This window comes from Canis aureus, chromosome 11, assembly GCF_053574225.1.
Source record: "Canis aureus isolate CA01 chromosome 11, VMU_Caureus_v.1.0, whole genome shotgun sequence".
Lineage (NCBI taxonomy): Eukaryota > Metazoa > Chordata > Mammalia > Carnivora > Canidae > Canis > Canis aureus.
Genome location: NC_135621.1, coordinates 54,122,873 through 54,147,020, shown reverse-complemented (window position 1 = coordinate 54,147,020; position 24,148 = coordinate 54,122,873). Strand labels below are relative to the sequence as shown.

General features: G+C 37.9%; 1 long non-coding RNA gene across 1 annotated transcript in view; it reads left to right on the top strand.

Moving 5' to 3' along the window:
- Positions 1-24,148, top strand: part of LOC144324121 (uncharacterized) — a 218,840-nt gene that overhangs the window by 16,120 nt on the left and 178,572 nt on the right. The window lies entirely within an intron of this gene.

Genomic DNA, 24,148 nt, shown 5'->3' with positions numbered 1-24,148 from the left:
CACATCTGTAGAGTCCAGGTTAAGTTCCCTGCTCCTATAGCACTAGTATCCCTATCCTGATCCTTTGACAGGAAGTGTGATCTCAAATTCCTTGTGCTAACCTCGTTAGTTTTCTCACCTATTCTAGTTTCCATTCGTATCATGGGACTGCTAAAACATTTAGTGGCAAGAGAAGCTCATATACAAATTAGAATTCCCTAACTCCCTAATTCTTGCTCCTCTAATTACCTACCAACTGAGCTGCTTAAAACCATATAAGAGGAGTTGAAACCAATTGTATGTAGAATAGGAAATACAGAGATGACCTCATGTATGTTTTCTAATATGACTGGGACCAAAGAATGACAAAAGGCTATCCAATGCTTATCCGGTCAGTTTGGTCCTTGCAGTTGTATGGGAACTAGAGCATTAGCATGACTTAAAATATAGTGAATTTTGACGATGAAAACAAACTGCTTTTGAATTCTCCCTTCCCTAAGATACTGGTTGCACCTGGGTACAAAAGTGAGTCAAAGACACATAGTGACAAGGGGATTTTATAGAGTGCCAAAGCCATGCTGAATTTATTTCTTTTAATTGTGTTTCCATATTCCCCTTTTATGAGTATACCCATATAAAATGGTACATAATATTTAATGAATATAGGCCTATAAGATCTTCTGGATTTAAATTCTAAGTATGCACATGAATGGAGTTCAATAAAATTATTTTATTGGTGCAAAGGAATGCACCCACAGATGCTTTCCTACTTCTTTGCAGTTTAATTTTTGTTAAAAAACACAGAATCTGCTATGGGAACAGGGTAATTAATGTTGCCTGTCTCACAAGCAAAGTCTATTCGCCAAATTTACAGCTAAAAACGCAGTTCCAATCAATTCTTACTGTGTCTTAACATCATGTTTTTCATCCCTATCTCATTCTTTTGTTAATTAAATAAGATTTGTTATTTTCTGGCTCGCAATTCAAAGAGCTCACAGAACTTCCTTAGTTCAAAATTCAAGGGCTCAGTACTATTTTTATATTGAAAAAGAATCAATTTAGTTTAGAGGAGATTATGTGCAGAGTAACAGTCTAATCAGAGACCTGAGAGCTGGTGAAATATTGTTACATTTCTTTTTCAAGTTATTCCTCTTATCTCCCCCCCCCCCCATTAAACTGTGATCAGAGTAGAGAATGCCTTTTATAAATGGTTTAAATGCCAGGAGATGATCACTAAGAAATGCAAAGGTTGATAAACAGCATTTGTGCAGGCGGGTTAACTACCAAGTAAAAGTCCACTAATGGCTTTTAATAATACACATTCAATTATAACTCACCTGGGCCAGACCATCCAGTCATCAAATGACAACTGCACCTTGTATACCTGGTCCTTTAACAGACAGCACATATGCCTTCTGCAACTGCTTTGTTCAAACAATGCCATCTGGTCATGTGTCAAAGCTTGTTTCTAAGTACCCTTACTCCTCTTCATTCATTTAGGGGTCCAAACTACTTCATCTTGTCTGACCTCCAATTTCTTATTGTAAGAGCTCTTGCCAGAACTAAAATTGATAATTCACCTACTAAAGCCCATGTTCAATGCTGTTAATCAAGATTCAATTTTTAAATAGAATATCTAACAAAGATATAGAAATAAAATAGAAAAAAAGCTCCTCGAACCAGAAGATGCAGTCCCTTGAATATTTTCTGGAAAAAAAAAAACCCACATTTCCTATATCATTCACATTTAGCTAAAAGCATTTCTCCTAAATGCTTGAAAGTATCTTGAGTGAAATAAATATAAAAAATCTTCTTAGAAACACTAGCAATATAAAACTAGCTCTACTTTAACTGGTTGGTTCCTTGGATCAGTTGAGCACACACCTCAGTGTGGTACATTAGAAGTATAGCCATCTTGCTTCATCTGAGAACAGGTGTATTCAGCAAAGAGAACTGGTACATGAGTCTAGAGGTGGAATCAACCTTGCATAGCCTGGTGAGCTGGATCAGATTTTCATACTGTGTTGTGTAATGATGAGTTGCAATATAGGCATCTCTAAAGGGGATTAATGAAGAGGAGAGGTTGGCAGCTGGTGAATTTCTTTATCCATTTCTTTTTCTTTTTTTTTTTTTTAGAATTTAAATTTTTTTTTTAATTTTTATTTATGATAGTCACAAAGAGAGAGAGAGAGGCAGAGACATAGGCAGAGGGAGAAGCAGGCTCCATGCACCGGGAGCCTGATGTGGGATTTGATCCCGGGTCTCCAGGATCGCGCCCTGGGCCAAAGGCAGGCGCCAAACCGCTGCGCCACCCAGGGATCCCCTCTTTATCCATTTCTTTGAGTATCTGTAGGCTTACTACCTGGTCTCACATCCTTCCTTTATCCTGTTAATAATAATAATAAGGAATGGAAACAGTATCTTCTTCTAGGGCTTTATAAAGAAGATTATATGTCCCATTCCTACTACTATTACCCAAAACAAACCTGGGAACTTCTTCCTACCTTAGCTATTCCTCATTAGTTAATTCTTTTCTGTATGTATTTAGCTCCTGATATATATATGCTCTTTTCCTTTGTGCTTTTTCTTTGGACCCAAAGTTAGATTGATACTAAATCAAGTTTGTACTCACCATTGGCTTCATGCAATTCAGCTGCCTTGCTCCAAGAACTAACTCCCCCCCCCCACCTTTTTTTAACTGCTTAAATTGAACTACAATCAAGACACTGCAGTCTTCCTTTAATGTAGAGGTTGGCAAACTATATAGCCTTTGGGCCAAAAGTGGGCCATAGCCTATTATTGTAAATAAAGATTTTCTTGGAGCACAGCCATGCCCATCCACTTACATATTGTCAATGGACATTTTTTTTTTCAAATCTGTTTATGGCAGAGTTGAGTAGTTGCAATAGAGGCCATGTGGTCTACAAACTTCTTCACAAAAAAGGTAGGGTAACATCTGCTCTCCAGCGGTTGGATAAGAGTTTGGACAAGAAGACAGCTGAAATTTTCATCCTCTCCATCTAGGAAATTGTGTCATGACTCCTCTTGTATAGAGGAAGCTATTTCCAGGTCAGCAATTAATTCCATTTTTTCTTAAAATAATTATTAGCTAGTCCTAGGTCATAACTGTGCTCCCTATGTGTTGTATTTACATATTTTGTGCTTCTAATTAAATTAGTTTTGCTTAATCACTGAAGAAGTAGTCATTATGTTAATAAGAGGAATTACAAAAATTTTTCTATTCAACTGGATTATGGCAAATGGAATGCAAAGGCAAATCTTTTTTCAGGAACTTTCACAGAAAAACTTGTATTTCTGCTTCGTTTTAAAATTTTGAACATAAGACAACCTGGGCCTTCATTCCCACTTAACAACAGTGGGTTGGCAATGAGTAGGTATTGCCCCCATGGGCTGAGCCTGCACCCTGTAGCATGCCCACATTCACATTCTCATTCTATGTATGCAAATGCATTTGCTCTGATACATGCCATCACTCCTGTGGGCATCTAAGTGTGGAATGATCTCTGCTCTGGTTTTCAGAATTTGCTGAACATGTGGAGAGCCACACATGCCAGTACTATTGGTCTAAAGGGATATTTCAGAGTCTCCTAGACCTTATATCTTTTAGACTTTATGAAAGCCATGTTTTGGCCTCTTGGGATTATAAGCTTGATGAGTTGCTTCTAATCAGACAAAGGCACTTGAGAAGAAGATGCTTAACAAAGCCAGAGTTCTGAAATATTAGACTTGGCTATAAAAGTCCTTTTTTCTAATGAGTGAAAGCAGAGATAGGAACCATTAAAGTCAAACCAGCAAAGATGTGTTTTATTAGCAGGACAGAGTAGTAAATGGGAAACTATGAGCATGAGAATTTATGGCTGCAAACATTTTGGAAAGCCTAGAAAGAGCAAGAGAGAAAACGTGCTGCCAGGGGCACCCCAAAATAAAGCAACTTTAGCATCCTTATGAGTAACAGATCGTTCAGGGGATTGATTTTTGTGATCCCTGTTCTGTGGGGAACAGCTCTCTGGTCTCCAAAAGAGGCGTTGACCCATCTCACTTGATGGCCTTTTACTGCTTTTTCCACTCTTACCAGCTCACCCATGTGGTTCTTATTGCCCATCCATTGGCTTGTCTTAAGCAGAAGAGTGTGTATGAGGGTGGAAGAGAGGGTGAGAGTGTACTCTTGGGCCTGCCTGAGGGAGATGAAGGTTGCAAACTGACAAACGAAGGCAAGAGGATCAGAGTCAGGAAGAACTATGGAACATCAGGAGAAAAGGGTAAAATAAACCAAGAGAGAATGTTTATGACTCAGTGACCACTTTCTATCTTGTTTAACTAATTGGCAGTATGGCCAAATCTAGCTCTCACCCTTCCTCCAATTTATTTGTTTTACACACACACACTTTTCTTAGAGCAGAACTGAACTCAAAGATAGGAAAGAAGAAAACTCAGCCCTCAGTGATAGCCTAGAAGTTTAATGGTGTGTGCTTGAAATCAGAAGAGAGGAAAAAATGTTCAGGGTTCATATTTTTATCAGCATTTTGTCAGATTTTCAGGTTAAAGACTTTGTTTTTCATTATATGATGCTAATACATCTTTACTATGTCAGGATGTAGATTGTTCATCCAATATGGAGGAAGCCATTTTACGATTTTTTAAATATTTTTTTAAGATTTTATTTATTTATTCATGATAGACACACACAGAGAGAGAGAGAGAGAGAGAGGCAGAGACACAGGCAGAGGGAGAAGCAGGCTCCATGCAGGGAGCCTGAAGCGGGACTCGATCCCGGGACTCCAGGATCACACCCTGGGCCGAAAGCAGGCACTAAACCATTGAGCCACCAGGGATCCCCAATTTTACGATTTTTAAAGAGTAGGATTTTTGCCTTTTTTTTTTTTAAAGTAGTACTTATTTGCTTCTACTTACATGTATATTCCTAGTGTCTGTATATAGAGCTAAGATTTTCAGGACCTCTTGTGTAATTTTATAATTACACTGCGCAACCATGCATATTTCATGCTGCACAAGTATCTTAGAATAATAAATGAAATGCTATGTGTAATGAAATCTGTTTTGAAATGTTATGAATAAAACAATTAGATCTAGCTAAGACCTACATGAAAAGTTGCTCATGTTCATTCCACTTCTGTGTCTGTCCTTAAAAATGTTTCACAAGACCTAAAGCACAGAGAAGCAGAATGAGGGAAGCGGAGTGGGTCTACAGCTATGCCCTCAATCATTCCATTATTGAAAATTGATGCACAAAGGAGAACTAGCAGGTGACACTTCTGTAAGGAAAAGAAGCTGGAGATTGTGGTGTCATGGAACATAAGGAGAGTTTTAGACTTCCTTTGGTGCTGTGAGAATTGGGTAAGAACATAGATCTGGCAAGATGAAGATTGCTGGTGGCCTTGGTAAGAATAGTCAGAGAACTAGTGGGGAAATACACACTCCTGGAAGAGGGTTAAGAGGAGAAAGACATGTAAGTAGAAATATCTAAGGCATTTTGTTGGGAAGGAGAACAACAACATTGGACATGGATTAAGAAATTTTCTTTTAAGGGGATCCCTGGGTGGCGCAGCGGTTTGGTGCCTGCCTTTGGTCCAGGGCGCAATCCTGGAGACCCGGGATCGAATCCCACATCGGGCTCCTGGTGCATGGAGCCTGCTTCTCCCTCTGCCTGTGTCTCTGCCTCTCTCTCTTTCTCTCTGTGACTATCATAAATAAATAAAAATTAAAAAAAAAGAAATTTTCTTTTAATATGAAAATTACAAAATTACTTCTGTATACTAAAAGCAATAAACCATTATAAATACATTCATTTAACAAACTAAGGATTATAATCGAATAAGAATTCTTGTGAATGGAGGCAAGTGGGGGTGAAATCCAATACAAAGATAAAAAAGTTGGCCTTTAATGAAGGACAGGAAGACTGTTATAATTGAAATGAAGTCAGAAAGAATGATCATCAGTACAAGGAATTTGATGGTGATGACTTCTGTTTTTGCAATGATTTAAGAAGCAAGAGGAAGACGTGTTGAGGATTTGACAAAGATAGGAAATAATGCTTTCAGAAGTGAGCACTCTAGGATTGTTCAATTTGAAATTAGTGATTGTGAATGTAAAGTTAGACCAATTAGCAATTTTAGTATCTTGAATGTGGGCTGTAGACACCAACTAGATTGATAATAGGTTTGATTAGATTTAGGAATTTATTTTTAAGGCCATCTTCTTTAATTACTCTTTTCATATAAAGTTGCGTGTTGTCTGAAAATCCACTTTCATGAAAACTCAGAACCATAATTCTTACAGGGAAATAGAGAACAAGAATGAACCCAGATGCAAGTTGGTGTGATTATGTTCATAGAGGACCTTTGTGTTGAATGTTTAGGGGGCTCTATTGCTTAGGAAGACCTGGGTTCTAATCAGACTACTGTGTGTTCCATCACCATGTGGATCCAATCTACTCCCACAGGAAAGGGTCTCTTAGCAGGAGCAGGTATGGTGGTTCCCCAGTCTTAGTTTTATGCTTGCATTAGTTGGCGCAAGCTGCCAAAACAAAGTCCCATGGACTGGAACAAAAGTTTATTTTCTGGCAGTACTGGAGGTTAGGACAGCCAAGATCATGGTCTATCAAGATTATGTTTTTGGTGAAAACCCTCTCTCTGGCTTGCAGAAGGCTGCTTTCTCGAGGTCCTCACATGGTCTTTCCTTTCAGGGTATACTAATCCTACTGGATCAGGGCCCCACCCTTGTGACCTCATTTAAATTTAACAACCTATCTCCAAATAGGTATTGCAGGTGAGGGATTCAACATATGGATTTTGGTGGGACACAATTCAATACATAGTAGGACTTTTGCTGTGTTTTATAGGAGCAGAGTAGATTAATGCTTTGGTGCTCAGTCTCTTTTCATCTCTGGGTCCTTCACAGAACTGGATTTGCAGTATGAGCTCATCACACTCGCCATCATCGAGAAGGAAGAGTTTAGTGAACACAAAGTCTAAGTGCCCGGTAGGGTAGTTGCCTGCTTTTCCACCTCATATGGTATATATCATTGTGTGTGTATACAGTTAGATTGATTTACTATGTTTTTGAGTTTTACTTCTATGCTCATGAGGAATATTGACCTTTGTTTGGTTTGGTTTTGGTATTAAGGCAGCCTGTCTCAGAGAATGAAATGGAAAGTATTCCCTGCTCTTCAGTTTTCTGGAAGAGTTTGTGTAGTGTACGTATTATTTTTTCCTTAAATATTTCTTAGAAGCTGTCCATGGAGCCCTATCATCTTGTAATTATCTTGAGGAAAAGTTTAAGCCATAAATTCTTTTTCAGATCTAGGGCTATTTGGTTTATCTATTTTTCTTGGGTGAGCTTTGGGAGTGTGTGTCTTCTAAGAAATTTGTTCATGTAATCTAAATTGTTGAATTAATTGCTGAAAAACTGTTCATAAAATTTCCTTGTTATTTTAATAACTTATATTTTCTATATTTAATATTTATATTAATTTTTATATAATTTATATTCTTTTTATTTTTAGTGTTTAATAATCTTTGATATGCTATTTTATTAGAATCTATACTGATTTCCCTCTCTCAGTCTTGACATTGGTAATTTGTATTTTTTTTCTTTTTTTCCCGGTCAATATGGGTTTACCAATGAAATGTTCTTCCTGAAGTATGAAGGTTTAGTTCCATCCACTGTCTCTCTTTTCTCTTTTCTCTTTTCTGTTTTCTGTTTCATTTATTTCTACTCTAATTTTGATAATTTCCTTCCTTCTGCTACCTTTGGGTATACTTTTTTGTTCTTTTTCTTCAGGAAGAAACTAAAGCCATCATACTTGCCACTATATCCTTCTGATTTTTCAGGCCAGAAGTATAAATCCTCCTTGGTATTCCTTTGGTTGTCACACCTTTTATCCAACACACCCTGGAATTCTCTTGTCTGCATTTGTAACATGCCCCAGTAATTCTCACCCATCTCCAGTGCTATAGTCCTGGTCCACTTCACTATTAGAACTTGCCTGAATTATTGCAATAGTGTCTAATTATCCTCCTGCTTTTATCCTTGCCCCTTTATAATCTATTCTCAGTGCACAGCCAGAGTATCCTTTCAAAATGTAATTCAGATCGGGTCACACGTCTGTTCAGAATTTTCCAATGGCTTCTCATCTTCCTCAAGCCAAAGTTCTTTTTATGACCTACAAAGCTCTAAATGATGTGTCTCTTTATTAACTCCCTGACCTGATCACTTACAGGACCCCTATCTCTTAATCTGACAGGCTAGCCTTCTCACTATTCTTCCAACACAGCAGGAATATTCCCTCTGCATATGTCCTGTGCACTATTTTCTCTGACTAGTAAAATCTTTCCTCAGATAAGCATGTAGCAATACTTAACCATCTCTTCTAAATCTTCGCTCAGTTAATCCTTTTCAATTACATTTTAAATTTAAAATGGGATGCCTGGGTGGCTCAATGGTTGAGCATCTGACTTTAGCCCAGCGCATGATCCTGGGGTCTGGGGATGAAGTCCCACATTGGGTTCCCACAGGGAGCCTGCTTCTCCCTCTGCTTACATCTCTGTGTCTCTCATGAATAAATAAATAAAATCTTTAAAAAAATAAATATATATTCCTTATGTACCTCTCTCATCCTTGGAATTTTACCTAATTGTGCATGGTTCTATTTTGTTCTATTGTGACTTACTGTCCTCTGAATACTACATTATTATTATTAAAAACAATTATTCATTGGTTTCTCGTGTTATTTCCCCCTCTAGAACATTAACCCCATGTGGATAGATGGTGTCTTCTTTTCTGTCTGATGTATATCTAGAGCCTAAAATAACTTAAATTCAAAAGGATACTTGTAGAGTAAACTGATGAAAACTTTTACATTTCTCTGTATTGTACCATTTTGTGAATAAAGCCATTAAACCTTTATTTGGATTCTCAGGTCATTGTAATAATCAAACTCAGAAGAAAATATGTACAGTCCCATTAATGCCTTAATCTATATAGTGAACACTCTATATGTTGGGCACTCTCACATTAACCTCTGATCTCTTTGCCATATTCTATGTGCCTCTCTCCTAGCTTTAGTGAACTTTGCTTACGCAGCTCCTACCGGTGACTCTTTTTTTTTTTTTTTAAGATTTTTATTTATTTATTCATGAGAGACAAAGAGAAAGAGAGAGAGAGAAGCAGAGACACAGGCAGAGGGAGAAGCAGGATCCATGCAGGGAGCCTGACATGGGACTCAATCCCGGGTCTCCAGGATCACACCCTGGAATGAAGGCGGCGCTAAACTGAGCCACCAGGGCTGCCCACCTGTGACTCTTCTATGAATGGTCCTTGGGCTCCTAAAGCTTCTTTGCCCACATGGAGCCTACAACAAGTATGGGGCTCTGACAGTCTAGCTCCTCGTTTCTGGTTAGGACAAACTTTGAGATATAATTCATACTACAAAATCTCCCTGTGTCCTCTGGGTGAGAGGACCATAGCAGGACTTGACCTCTTTTTGCGCTCTTGCTTGGATTCTTTCTCTTCCCTGTTCTTTTTCCTCTATTCTTTTCCTACTTTCTCCTGGAGCACTTCCATAAAAAGTCACTTACGTGTGATTCTTATTTCAGAGGCTGCTTCTGAAGCCTGACCTAAAATAGTTTATCTGGGAGCCTAACCCAAGATAGTCTATCTAGATTGTATTTCTAGAAGAATAATTGGTGGGAAAGATAGAATTTTTATTTCAAAAGTTCTTGACCCAACACTAACTTCTAATGAAGCCTCAGCCTCAAGGAAAGGAAATAAAAGGGATTATATGATGTCTTTTTTATTTGGTTGACAAAGGCATAATGAATGGGATATCTGGTCACTGAATAGTACAGATTCCCAGTAGTTTCAGGTCTCTCAGAAATGAAAGATTTCCTTACTTATGAATACAAAGATTTTTCTGTAAATGTTTTTCTGATTTCTCATTCAACAAATAATTTTTTTTTTTTTGAGAGAGAGAGAGGGAGAGAGAGAGTGTGTATGTGGCACATGAGCAGGGGAAGGGGAAGAGGGAGAGAGAATATTAAGCAAATTTTACATCCAGTGTAGAGCCCAGCATGGGGCTTGATCTCATGATTTTGAAATCATGACATGAGCTGAAATTTAGTCAGACACTTAACCAACTGAGCCCTCAGGTATCCCTCAACAAATAACGTTTTGACAATCACATGCACACACATACACACGTATTTGGTTTCTGTTTATGAGGATCTTTAGAGTTTAATTATGGAAATGAAATGTACACATATGAGTATGCTTAGGTGAATGATAATAGATGCATCCTTACAATAGTCTACCCCAATACAGGAGGAAAATCCTTATTATTGGGAACATAGTTCTCTTCAAGCTCCTGGAGGGGAGCCTAGACAATGAGTAGAGGGATAGAGGGATAGAGTAGAGGGATTTATTCTTAGGCTAAGTGGCTGATCAGGAAGAGATATACAAAAATATGTTAGAAAAATCATGATTTCTCCTTTTCCGAGACTGAGGTTGGGGGGGGTGGGGATGTCATTTTGCTTTTCTCTGAATAACTGTTCTCTGAATGATGTTCCATTTTTAATTCTTTGAGCACCTAGGTAGTTGTGATTATCCCCATGCAGGTAAGTGAGGTGATGAGGTGGAGGAAATGGTATTGTGCTATCCTTTTCTTAATAAAGGTGCTTACAACATTTTTTTATAACTGACTTCTTCACACACACCATGTGAGAATACAGCTGAATAGCTGTTAAATGGAGCAAACAAGAACACCTTAGCTGCATTAATGAGATTATTTCCTTAAAAAAAAAAAGGTTGCAGAATTACTCTTCTACTCACCTTCCAAAACCAAATCTACTTAATGTTCACTAAATATTAAGGATAATTATTTGTCTACAATTAAGTAAGCATTCTCTTTGTTTATACTTCATATATCTCTGTTTGTTCTTCAATGAGATCCAGAGCCTTGAAAGCTCAGAATCCATGAAATATTTCTGTGTAATCTTGATTAGAGCTGTTCAATCAATATAATAAGGCGATTGAGAAATATTTAAAACTACCAAAGTGTTCAGTCATATAGTTAAAAATTCTATTAATTCAACTTATTAATCCCCATTAAAATTCTAGTGCTTTAAATTTACTCAAGGTTACAATATATTAAGCAACTGTCTAATGGTGTGCTTCTATAATGATTAAACAATGCATGTTTGATTCTCTCTCTCTCTCTCTCCCTCTCCTCTCCTCCCTATCTCACCACTCCCACTCCCCCCACCATTTATTAACTGTGTTCTTGGAAGCATTAATTAATATCTGTGCCTCAGTTTTCTCACCTCTGCAATGGGGAAAAATAATAGAATAGCTGTGAGGATTTTCTCTAATTCAGAATTTACATTGATTAAACTCTCAACAGCAATCTCTAAATTACTTGTGGGTCAGATGATCTCTACAAAAACCTTGAAAGCCAATGGCCAAGAGACAAAAAAAAAAAAAAAAAAAAATACAGTAACCCTTTCACCTTTCTCCTGGAAACTCCTAAAAGGATCTTATATTTTGTGAGCTCTTATGTTTCCCTCACATTCTAAAGTCTTCAGTGGCTCCCTGTTTCCCACAAAGTATAAACTTACGGCCTGATATTCAAGGATTTTATTTGTCTACACTCTTCTTTCAGGCCTACTTACCATCATGTCCCTATACTTCATTCCAGTAGATGACTTACTATATTCTGAACTTTTCCAACTTTACATCCATATCCTGTCATATTTTTCCTGAACTTGACCATTCAAATCACACGTGTATTTCAAAACTCATCCCAGATTCTCTTCATAGGCACAGGCTTTTTCCAGAATTTACATACTACCACACTTACTTCCCATCTTCCTCTGCTTAGCAAACAGGTGAATCAGCTATGTCCTCTTCATCATTTGCACTTCCTAGCAATCTTGTGCCTGTATCATTGAGCCTATTTATGCCTATATTTTTGTGCCAATTGTGACTATATCTTTGCAATATAGTCATTTATATTCTTCTTTATTAAGTGTAAAATTGTTTGAAATAGGGATGATGCTGACTCATCTCTGTTTCCTTGGAAATGTCTAGCACAGTCTTCATAATAAGACCATAATACATATAAGGCAATTATAATTAAATCAAGCCTTTCTCCTCCTCACTGGGCAATTCGGAGTCCAGCATTGCTCATATCCACCCTTCATCAATAGGCTACCAACTTTGAAAAGTGAAAACTTGGCCTAAATCCTCCCCCTCCTTCCTATTAGTTCATGCACTCAGCATCACGAGCCTATCTGCAGTATAAATTGCCAGAAGGGGAGAAAGACTTTGATTACAGTTATCGCTTTTTCTCTTTGTTGGCTTCCACAGGGTTTGTCTCGTTACTGAGGCTTTCTCCCAGTAGTCTCATACCCAGCTCATGTTTACACTTATAATTATTCATGTCATTAGCAAATTCATTTCACCTCTCATTAGAATACACTAAAATGTTCACACTAAAATAGAACAACAGAACCAATAATACATCAGATACAACCTACTCAGATAATCTGATAAGAGCGGAGGGGATTTAACTTCAAAGGGGGAAAGACAAGTGAAGTTAAGACAATCCTGCCAGGTTATCATGTTGCCTTTAGTAATTTATTTGAAGAGAATGAGTGCTGGCTCTGAAGTTGACGCTCTGGAAAAGGAGGTGTGAACTAATCGGGGGAGGGTGGGTGTCATGGTGCTGGAGAAAGCAGAACCCAAGAAGTAATTGACATTTTTCTCAAAAGGGCCTCAGATTAACTGTGCCCACAGGGAGTTTGGGGAATTGTAACCAGGACCTAATAGTAATAGTGACATTTCTTTGAAAAGAAGATTTCATCATCCTTCCTATTTGGAACTTAGGAGTTGTATGCTTCCAGACCCTGTAGAAACTGGCTCTTCAAGGCAGAAATAACTCAATTATTTTTTGAAATGCTTATGAAGTCTTTCAGCAATATACAGGCCACTTTATTTATTCATCCGTTCTAAAAATATCTGATGAGAATCTGCGATATGGCCTGGCTCTCTTCTAGGGCTGAGGGACACAACAATAAACAAAATGGATAAAAGTCCTTTGCTAGTAAAGACTTCTTTCTAATGGTAGGAGACAGGTAGGAAAACAATATAAATAAAAGATACAATATATTAGATAAGAATGGGCAGTGGGCAGGGGGAAAAACCCCACAAAGATTTCACAGAGACTATGGCAGTTAAGCAGGTAACTGAAGAAGATAAGGGGAAACATTTGCATTTGCATAGGTAGAAGAAGAGAATTTCATGCAGAATAAGTATAAAGGATCTGAGCAGTGAATGTGATTGGTTTGAACAAGGAAAAGCAAGGAAGCCATTCTAACTAGAACAGGATGAGCAAAAGAAAAGTAGTAGGAAATGAGGCCAAAGCTAAGGTAGACCCAGATCTGAGAAGGTTTTATAGGTCACTGTTGGAATATTGGCCTTGATCTGACTGATATGAAAAGTAAAGTTTTGAGCAGAGGAGTGACAGGATGTTTATATTTAACAGAATCATGTTGTACCTTATTGAAAATAGCAGGAAAGCAAGGTTAGAAGGTTGTTATTATAATCTAGGCAAGAAAGCTAGTTGCACCAGCTTTGTAGTAATAGAAGAAGTGAGAAGTTTTTGGAATCTGGATTTGTTGATGAATCCAACAGGTAGATACGGAAAAGGATTCAACAGTGGTTAGAAATTTTTAGTTTGAGCAATTAGCAGTTGGTAAATGGAGTTTTCACAGACTGAGATGAGGAATACATGTAAGGAAAAGAGTAAAACAGGTTTGAGGGAAAAGAATTGCAAAAAGCAGGACTGCTTTGGGTTTATGCAGAGAACTACAAATAATTTAGCTGACATAAAACATGGAGAGTGTGAGAGGAAACAATAGGAAATACAACATAGGACCACATTCCTATAGGCCCCATAGGCCGTGGGGCTACATTGGTGCTGGGCACAGTTCTTGGGAGTCCTTTACAGTTTCCTAAAAGAGGGGATGATTTTCTCCAGTATAAGAGTTCCACATGTGGCTTGTCCATTCAAACCTCCAAAGTCACAGTTCAAACTCAAGTAGGTTCTTCATGTGCACTTTAAAAGATGCATTTTGTTAAAAGACCCCATGGACACAGTCTGCTTTGCATTAGTGCCCTTTGGATGACTCTTGGCTGTGGAAAGAAAGGTGGCTTCCCAGCTCTCCTGCTCTCTAAACCATTTTGTTGCCATCCGAGAAAAGAAGAGGTATCCTATATTTCAGTGTTAATCAGGCTAGTGAAACAGCTAAGAGACAAAAACAAAACAAAGTAAAACCCATAAAAGTCTTCTAGATATAGTCTCTGCTCTTTAATTTTGACTTCCTTCTGAGATAATTGGAAGTGAATTGCTAAGAGTGTACTTTATTTCACATTCCCCAGTCTCTATATTGACTTGAGATGCTCAGCTACAACTGTATGATGTAATGCCATTTTATTATTAGTGAAAATAATCATTCAGCGTAACAAACTGTTTTCCCAAATAACAGTGCTGTGACAAGACCTAGAAGACAGTGCCATAAACCACCTGGCTAATTGGAGAAGTCAGGTCTTAGCATCAGAAGCCCTCAGTGGAGTTTAGTGGAGTGAGACTGGCTGCTCAGGCAATATGGACAGGGTCCAGATTCAGCCCCCTTATTATTTTAGGCCACAGCACACTGACCAGACTCAAAGTGTACCCTTAATAAATATGCTGACAGTTATTTGAAATTTAACGAGTAGAAATTTGTGATTTTGAAAAACTCATTCAAGTAGGGAGAATAGTATAAAGCATGCTGCTTTCAAAAGCAATTCAGTGTACCAAAACTTAAAGTCAAGGCAATGAAAGGTAATAGTCTTTGAACTGAAGTACTGCTATTGTTGGGGGAAAAAATTGTTTACTTTTACTTTTCATTCTGTGTCTGTCTCTGCTATTGATTTAATGTATGACCTTAGTCCAGACAATTCACCTCCCTCTGTCTCATTATCTTTTGAACTAGAATAATAGCATCAATTTTCCTTTTAAGGCATGTTAGGAGGAATAGGTGCTTATTATAAAGAACACTCAGTTACTGAAGCACTGCTTACATGAATATTTTCGTGAATATTTTTGAAGAAACATTCTGAATTATAAGCATTTGGATTTGGCCTTGAAGGAACCTCTTAAGCTGTCTTAAGTTTAATAGGTAAATCTGGCTAAATCACATCATGGAGGCTTTTTTTGTTTATTTGCTTTTGTTGTTATTGTGGCAAATAATCATGTGGTGAATAATCACTAAATAGTCATATGGTGAAGAATCATGCTCACTGAAAGAATACAGGACCGAATCCCAAGAAGGAATCTAACTTGGACACTTGGACAAATCATTCCTTTTTTAAAACCCTCAGTAATGGAAAGATACAATATGGTCTACCCATTTTTCTCAGAGCACTGTCTACATTTGTACCCATTAACATACTATGCCTTTCAGGCAATAATAGCTAAATGAAAGAGCAAAAACAAAAGTTTAATGACTATTTACTATGCACCAATGTTTTACATGTACTAAATCCTCATAGCTATTTTACTATCATTTCTCCCCATTGTAGACCTGAGAAAATAGGCACAAATAGACTGACTAATCTACCCCCCGGTCACAGAGCAGGTAAATGGCAGAGAGAGGGAGAAAGAGAAAGAGGGATCAGTGGATGTGAGGTAGGGGAAGAGAGAGTGAGGGATGGGGGAGGGTAATACAGGGAGAAGAAGAGAGAATATAAAACTGTTTAGCACATAGATGTTTAATGGATGCTTGCCCCCTTCTCTTGCTCCCACCCTCGTTCCTTTCTACACACATATTAATTTGTTTGGTGGTGATTACTTAATTCATCCATTGGTTTATTTTTGGTCATCATCCTCTGAGCTTGATCATATGACCAGAATTGTGCTCAGCAATTTACAGACTTTATTTCATTGACTCTTCACTGTTGTTGTCTAAATAGGATCCTATATTTGCCTCCACTTTATAGATGGAGAAATAGGCTTAGCAATACTAAGCAAATTGTTCAAGATTATTAAGTAGGAAAGTTGTGGCATTTCACTGTTAGTATTTTATATTTGCTGAGTACCATTAGTGTATTTGTTTCTTTCACAGAATACTGTTAAATTTGTTATGTTGGACTAAGAACACAAAGGTTGCAAATTCCTCATGTGACAGAATCATGTCATGTGTACCCACAGCATTTCCTGTGGGCCTAGGATAGATGATAAAAAATTCCTGCTGACTGAGCTTAGAGTGAATATTTTCCCTATTACATAACTGAAAACACCAATTATATAAACTGTTTAAATAATTTCATTAACATATAGAAGGTTAATATCATGTGTCATTCAAACCATGATGCTTCTGGAAGTGAAAAGTTATTCAGTTCACATAGGGGCACTGACCTTAACTGGGGCTGCTCTGAGATAACCCAGATATTTAGCTGCCCTATTGATACTGCACCAACTAACACATAGGAGAGTCTTCAGAACCTAAACATTTTATAGGAAGAAATTGTGGGAAAATGTTATTTCAACGCCTTATCTTTCCTTTCTCAATAGCACAAAATCTTTCACTTTTTCTTGTGGCAGAATCAGAAATAAAGAGTATTAAGCTCTTCTCAGATCTTCATAACTTAACATTTAGTAACAACTGATATGCCAGCCAAATAATTTCTATAGGTTTAAAGAGTGGATGCAAATCTGCAGCCTGTCTGAGGTTCCAAAAACATCAAGCATTTGGTAAATGGATATTGCCTTTATGTAAACCATTTCAATTAATTAGCCTTCATTTTTATATTCTGTACATACACAATCAATAAACTATTTAGATATTTATATCTACCCAGATATCTATCTCTCTCTCTCTCTCTCTCTCTCTCTCTCTCTCTATATATATATATATATATATATATATATATATATAGTGCAAACAGAGTGGCTACAAATTAAAGCTGGAATCATTTGTAAGCCATAATACTGATGTCCTCTTTAAACATATGTATACGAAATAATAGGCAAAACAAAGGTCACCAGCATGCCCAGGATCAGTTTACACCTTGAAAAAATAAAAAAGTAAGAGATTGTACAAAATTTCCCTGAGCATCAGTTATGCCAAAATGATTTTATAACATGTAGAAAACTGATGTAATTGTGGCTTAACAGCAACTAATGATTGGTAAGGGTTCCATTCGATAACAAATGTTCCTGGCATTCTTGCTTTAGAAACTACTGCAGGCATAGCTTATTAAGGAATTAGTTCCTGGCTAGGTGAGGACTAAAAGCTCAATCATTGCGTAAGGAAACAGTTATTTTCATGTAGCTGCAGGAAAATCCAGTAAATCTAAAAAATTTGGGAGGTGATTGTGGAGGCAGGCAAATGGAACATCTAGTACATTTAAGCTACATAATTTGAGACAAATGGTGTCCACTGGGAACCTGAAAAGACTACAAAGCACAGAACTAGGTGTATAGTTGGCACGAGCAAGAGTAATACCCCTGTTTGTACTTCGTGTTTGATAGCTGAGTTGCATTTAGGGAAAGATTTATAAAGTCCTTCTGTAACTGTTCAACTAGAATCTGTGCACAGAATGCCTCTTATAGGTGTCATACCACTGATCACATAAACATACACATGTACGCACACATACACACACACACAGATAGCTTGTGACCTTAGTAATGCTTCTCCACCATTAATAGGTATTAGCAATAATTCAGAAGTAGAAAGGAAACTTTTAATGTGGGTACTTTTTTTTATGGCCAATTTTAATGTTATCCATGTCTTCCTGTCTTGGCAGAGTACATAAGTTAACATCGGGAGGCTTTAGGAGGCTTGGTGGCCATGTAATAGATAAATAGTTTCCACCTTTTAAATTCTGCTTCTATAAAATAGTGGCATTTTCTTCATGAAAAGTTGTAAGGAAATGAGCTAAAAATAAGATACCCCATCTGAAGAACTGCGCAGTAAATGAGACTCTTCAAGACAGTTCTCCAAAAGCATTTGATATCACACAACTACTCTGTAGGACATGTCCTGATTCAAATGTCTTAACACCTGAGGTGAAATGTGCTTTCTGCATTCACAGTTCGAATGCTTTCATTCTGAGTGTACAGAAAAATTCTTTCCATAGATACCATTTGAAAAGAATATTGCTACCTATACCATGAGAACACAAACATTTCTTTATTAAACAGCTTCATGAGAGACTTACCTTATCCATCTATCTTTCTAGAGCTATGGCTGAATTAGAGACAGCCGTTAGGCCATAGGATGAGAAAATGAGGTTAGATGAGCTCCATCCCTTAGTCTCCAACCCCATACCCTCCTCAACAAAAATAGCAACAGTAACTAGAACTTGACATGTTATATAAACAAACTTCTTTATTTCATCAGTAGGTCAAGTCCATGGGTTTTATTATTCATTAAATGTGCAGCATATGTAGTTACTAGACCAGGAATAGATCAACTGAGATAGTGATGAAAGAATGAACAGTTCAGAGGTAACAAAAAAAATATTTTTTTCAAAATACTGATATTTCAGATTTCAAAAGAAATTGTCTCAGGAAAATTCAAACTTTTGTTTGATTTTCTTATTTTATTTCATATTTTCCTCAGTTTTTTATTTTTTTTATTTTTAAATTATTTATTTATTTATTTATTTATTTATTTATTTATTTATTTATGAGAAAGAGAGCACAAGCATGGGGAAGGATAGGGAGAAGCAGATGCCCCACTGAGCTGGAAGCCTGATGGAGAGCTCGATCCCAGGACCCTGGGATCATGACCTCAGCTGAAGGCAGATGCTTCACTGACTGAACCCCCCAGGTGCCCCAACAACTTCATATTTTTGTAAATATCAGACTTTGTCTCAGAGTCTTCTCAGTGTTTAGGGGCTCTTAATTTTTTAATATGATCCTAGTATATACCACAGAAAACTTCACAGGTCTTTCTTTGCAGCTCTACATGAACATAAAATCTAAGCTCAAAATCCTATGCTTCAATCTATTGCCTCATGATTCCCTGTCTCCCTGTTCTATTATCTCACCCATCCTTGATTGACCCCAAAGATCATACCATGCTTCCTTTCTAGGCTTAATCACACTACATCTGCTTGAGTGAATGTGATTTTGCAAGATGCCCCTTTAAAGTCATATTAAAAAATTCCAAGAGTCATTCTCTATGAAAAAATCTAACTGGATCGATCAGAGAAAGCAAAACTTTTCTGTATCCAGTTTGGCCACGAGATGATCAGAGCTTTTTCCAACCCATCATAATAATGAACAACCAAATAAAGTATAATAGTAAAAGTAACAAGTATAATATGTACACAAACAGTATGGGAGCCCAGAGGAAGGAGCATTTATCAGCAAGGACTTTGAAGGAACCAAAATGGACTCTGGCTTGCTGTAGGGAGAAACATATTGGAAAGATGGTAAGACAAGGTAGAGGGCTGGAGAACAAAGCTTGAAAACTGGGCAGGAATCAAGCATGCAAAGACCATGCTGCAGAAGAATATCTAGTCTATTGGCCATTGTACCCCTTACAGTTGATCTGATCTGTGAACAACTTTGCTTCACTCAATCAAAATTCAGTGTGCTGGAAACCAGGGTACTGGGAGCTTGATCAATCTTAGATCACATACTTGTCCTTGGGCTATAGGGTTTGGGGGCAAGGACAGTTGGGCCTTCAGGTTTTAAGAGTGGGAGGGAACATTGAGAAGCAGTCATTGGGATCCCTCCTCCCAAAATATGATACACAATGGTGAATTTCCCAAAAGATGAGGAAGGTGCTAATGGAAAGGTTAGGATGTTTGGATTTAATCAGCCAAAAGATTAACAGATGTCTGTCTTCTTAGAGAAAAGAACTGCAGAAATGTGCTCCTCAAGGAGTATTATTTAAACTCAAAGAAAAGTCAAAGTTTGCAAATGAAAGAAGACAAAGAACATTTTAAGTGGAAACGCAATATATGCAGAGACATAGAAAGCCCAGCATTTTCAATAACAGGAATGTATTTGATATGGTGAGAGTGTAGTCTACATGTGAAACAGTTAAAAGAGATGAAGCTGGAGAAATAAGAAAAAAATCATAGAAATAAAAATTTAAATGTATTGTTTTGGCAATGCAGAGTCCACAAGGGATATTTTAAGCAAGGGCTTGTCAAGGTCAGATTGATGTTCTAAAAAGACTACCTGGGCCTCAGTGAAGAGAGTGAGAATCTGTGATTCTCTCAAATTTAATCGTGTTTTTTTTTTTTAAGACTGTAATACAGATGTTAAAAGTGGCAATTTTATGTCTGCTTTACAGTTTATATTAACTCTCTGAATTCTTTGTTTCATTTAGACACTCACCTTTCTGATGTGCAAACTCTTGATATTAGCATTCAAAAGACCTTACTTAGTGTCAAATATCTTGAGTATTTGTTTTCTATTGCTGGTATACATTTTACCACCCACTTCCTGGTTTAGAACAATGCGGATTTATCACCTGGCAGTTCTACGGGTTGCAGGTCTGACATGGGTGGGTCTTACTGGGCTAAAATCAAAGTGTGGCTGAGCTGCATTCATTCTAAAGGAACTGAGGGAAAATCGTTTTCTTGCCTTTCTAGTGTGTAGGAGCTGCCTACATTCCATAGCTCCTGTTCCCCCTTCTTCATCTTCAAAGCCAGCAATTTCTGATTGAGTTTTCCCATTGCGTCACTCCTGGTCTGCTTTTGTCATTATGTTTCTTCCTCTCTTCCCCATTTTTAAGGACTCTTTTGATTACATCAGGTCTACTTGATATCTATCTAGGATAATCATCCTATTTTAAGCCTAATCCTATCTGCAACCTTAAATCCCCCTTGGCAATATAAAACAACATGTTCACAGGCTCTAGGGATTAGGATGTGGCTAGCTTTGCGGGGCCAACATGATCATTTGCTGAATATCCTCCCAAGCATGGTCTCAGAATTTCCATGATGCAGTCACAGGACTAAATCTACCTTCCTCATTGTTGAGCATTAGGTCATGATGAACTGAGGTATAATTTCTTCAGCTTCCACCCAAGTTTGTTTCTGTCCTAGATCACGATCATTCAAAATCCTCATTTCCTAGATCTCTTGAGGAGGTACAGGAAACTTCCATGAAGTCTTCTCATAATTACACATGATCTACTGATTACTCTTATTAAAAGAAAGGTTCTTTCATAAGCATTTGCATTTAATTCTTATACCAAAGCTCTAAAGTAGCTTTTAGTTTTGCTGTTTTGCCATTTTTCAGATGAGAAAACTAATGTTCAGAGAAGCTAAGGGTAGAGCTAATAAAGCTGGGATGGAAACTCAAACCCAGGCCTCCTGTTACCACATTAGTGTTGGGTTGGCCTTGTTTCCCACGCTCCTCTTGGCATGTGCTGCTGGGCTCACCTATTAACATGGCTCCTGTACCGAATCCCTACCATTCATAAGGAATTCTCATCATTTCCTATCCACCTGTCCTGAACCCCATCTGAACTTCCCCTGCCATGTATAATCCTCTCTCCACTGCCAGAGCCCCCGGTAACCTGTCTCCCCAGCATTGCCAGTTCCTGCCTTTACAGGTGAGCAGATTTGTTCTGGCTCCAGCCAAGGTCTTTTCCTTTTCAGAAGAGAGGAAGGGAGGAAAAGGAGAAGGGAGGGGAAGCGGGTCCTCTTCGAGATAGGGAGAGCTTTAGTGCTCTCCTCTCAGTGATACCTGCTGTTTTGCTTTTGTTAGAAATCACCACCAGCCTGGCAGTATCCACCTGCAGTCTATAGTCACAATCAGATCACACTCTTATTTCCTGGGATTCTGAGAGGGACTGAGGCTTCAGAAAGTTATAAATATAATGCTTTACAAACTGAACTCGATGCCCAGGGAGAAACCCCCTGCAATTAGCAACAGGACCTTGTGCTGATTAGATACAAGGCTTTCAAAGGGTTCAGAACATGTGTTGTCAGGGGTTTATCACATATCCCCTACGCTTCCTAAAATTGCTCTGAGAGCACAAAAGACATTAGATACTAGTTGGGTCTTTCTTAATGACCCTACTTTAAAATTATATTTGTAAAGTATTTTAAAAGTTTTAGACTCCTTTTACTTACATGATTTTGTTCAATTCTCACAGCATTCTGAGCAGTGGGCAAGGTAATTCCTTTTACACAGATGAAGATTTTTGAGGCCATCTTTACAAAGCTATTACGTAGCAGAGCCAATAATAGAGTCCGAGCTCCAGGTTCTAATTCAATTCTTATTTCCCTACACCATATTGTTCTCATCACTACTCACGTTCTCTCTCTTGACGCCTTTCCCACCTCATTGGAACGGGCTTAAAGGAACTGAACTGGCAGTCAACTCCACATTAGAGAGCTGTCTTTTAAAATAAAGCTTTCAGTGACAACATAGTTATCCAAAGTATATTTGCATTAGCCTGGTCCGTTGTTCTCGATAAAAATTCCTCTTCCTTTTCCAATTATTGGCATAATCAATAAATATGTACTGTCTGCCAACTTTGTAACAGCACTGTGCTAAGTGCTAAAAGAGATTGCAAAAGGTAGGGTTACAATCAACACACGGCTTATGTTGGGTGGGGAGAAAAAGTGGAATGTTAGAGAACCATTAAATTTTTAAAGAAACACATGCTGATTATAAGTGCAATGGGGGTTCAACGAATGGAGTGACTAGAAAGGGGGCTTGAGCTGAGTTTGAAGAATTTAAAGAGAAAGGAGGAAAGCAGGCTTTTTTTTAGTTTTTTTCGTTTTTGTTTTAAGATGGGGAGCACCTTGAACTAATATCTGAGAGATCAAGTCACGAACAACCATCATGAGCTTCCTGATTTTGAGAAACCTTAACCTTCAATCCATCTTCTCACCTTCAGATTGATGACAAAGCTTAAACTAACACCCTTGCACAACTTTGCCACTGGACTCTTGCCACTAGTCAGTCAATCAACCCCTCAGTTTTGAGCAGGAGTCCAAATGATTAAGTTGCCCTTCTCCTTATGCTTCTGGGTCCTCATACACACACATTCTTGTAGGAAATAAGACAGTTTTTATATAAGACAATGGCTTACCACATTCCAAAAGAATATAAACATGTATATTAGATAAAAGCTTTGTTGTATACATCCTATATAAAAAAACCCTGGTGCACTTAAATTATGGTAGCCTCTAATGATGTTTGTAATCTACTTTTCTTTTTCCAGACCCATGGGGAGATTGTCAATCATTGCTCCCTTCTTGAAATTGGATAGGGTTGTTCTAGCCAATGGATTATAGGCAGAGGTGACATGAGTGGCATGTGTCACTTTTAGATCAGAGCATTTCATTATGAAACAAGACCCTCAGATACTCTTCTTCACCATGCCCCCACAACCTAGAAAATCCATCAGAACTCCCAGAAAGAGGAATACATGGAGCTGAGCTTTCCTCTATGGGTGTGATTGAGCTTTCCTCTCTACTGTGAATGAGAAATGAAACTTTGGTACTTATACCACTAAAATGTTGGAGTTAATTTACTTTGCAGCTTAGCCTAGCAAATTCTGAATTCCTTAATTTAAAAATTTTTGAAAGAATAGGTGGGAGATGCCTGGGTGGCTCAGTTGGTTAAGCGTCTGCTACTCGGGTCATGATCCCAGGGTCCTGGATTCGAGCCCCACATTGGGCTTTCTGCTCAGTGGGGAGTCTGCTTCTCCTTTTCCCTCTGCTGCTGCCCCTGCTTGTACTCTCTCTCTTTCTCTCTCGCTCTCTCTTAAATAAATAAATACAACCTTAAAAAAAAGGAAAAAAGAGAATAGGTGGAATAAATTCAGTGTACTCTAAACCAGTGTCAGATTCTTTCTGGCCCCTCTTTATTTTCCTTAGAAGTCCTTGACTTGTATGTTCATTTTAGTGTTAACCTTAAAAGTAAAACAGCCAGTAATTTTATTAGCAAAACTGAGTTTATTCCAGAATAGCAATTTAGGACAAACAAACTATGGAAGAACTGTAGGCAAGTTCAACAAGACAAAGGGAAGGGAAGCTTTCATTGGGCTTTAGGGGTAAACTGTGGAAGGTTGTTTTGAATAGAAGTTCACTACTACAGAAG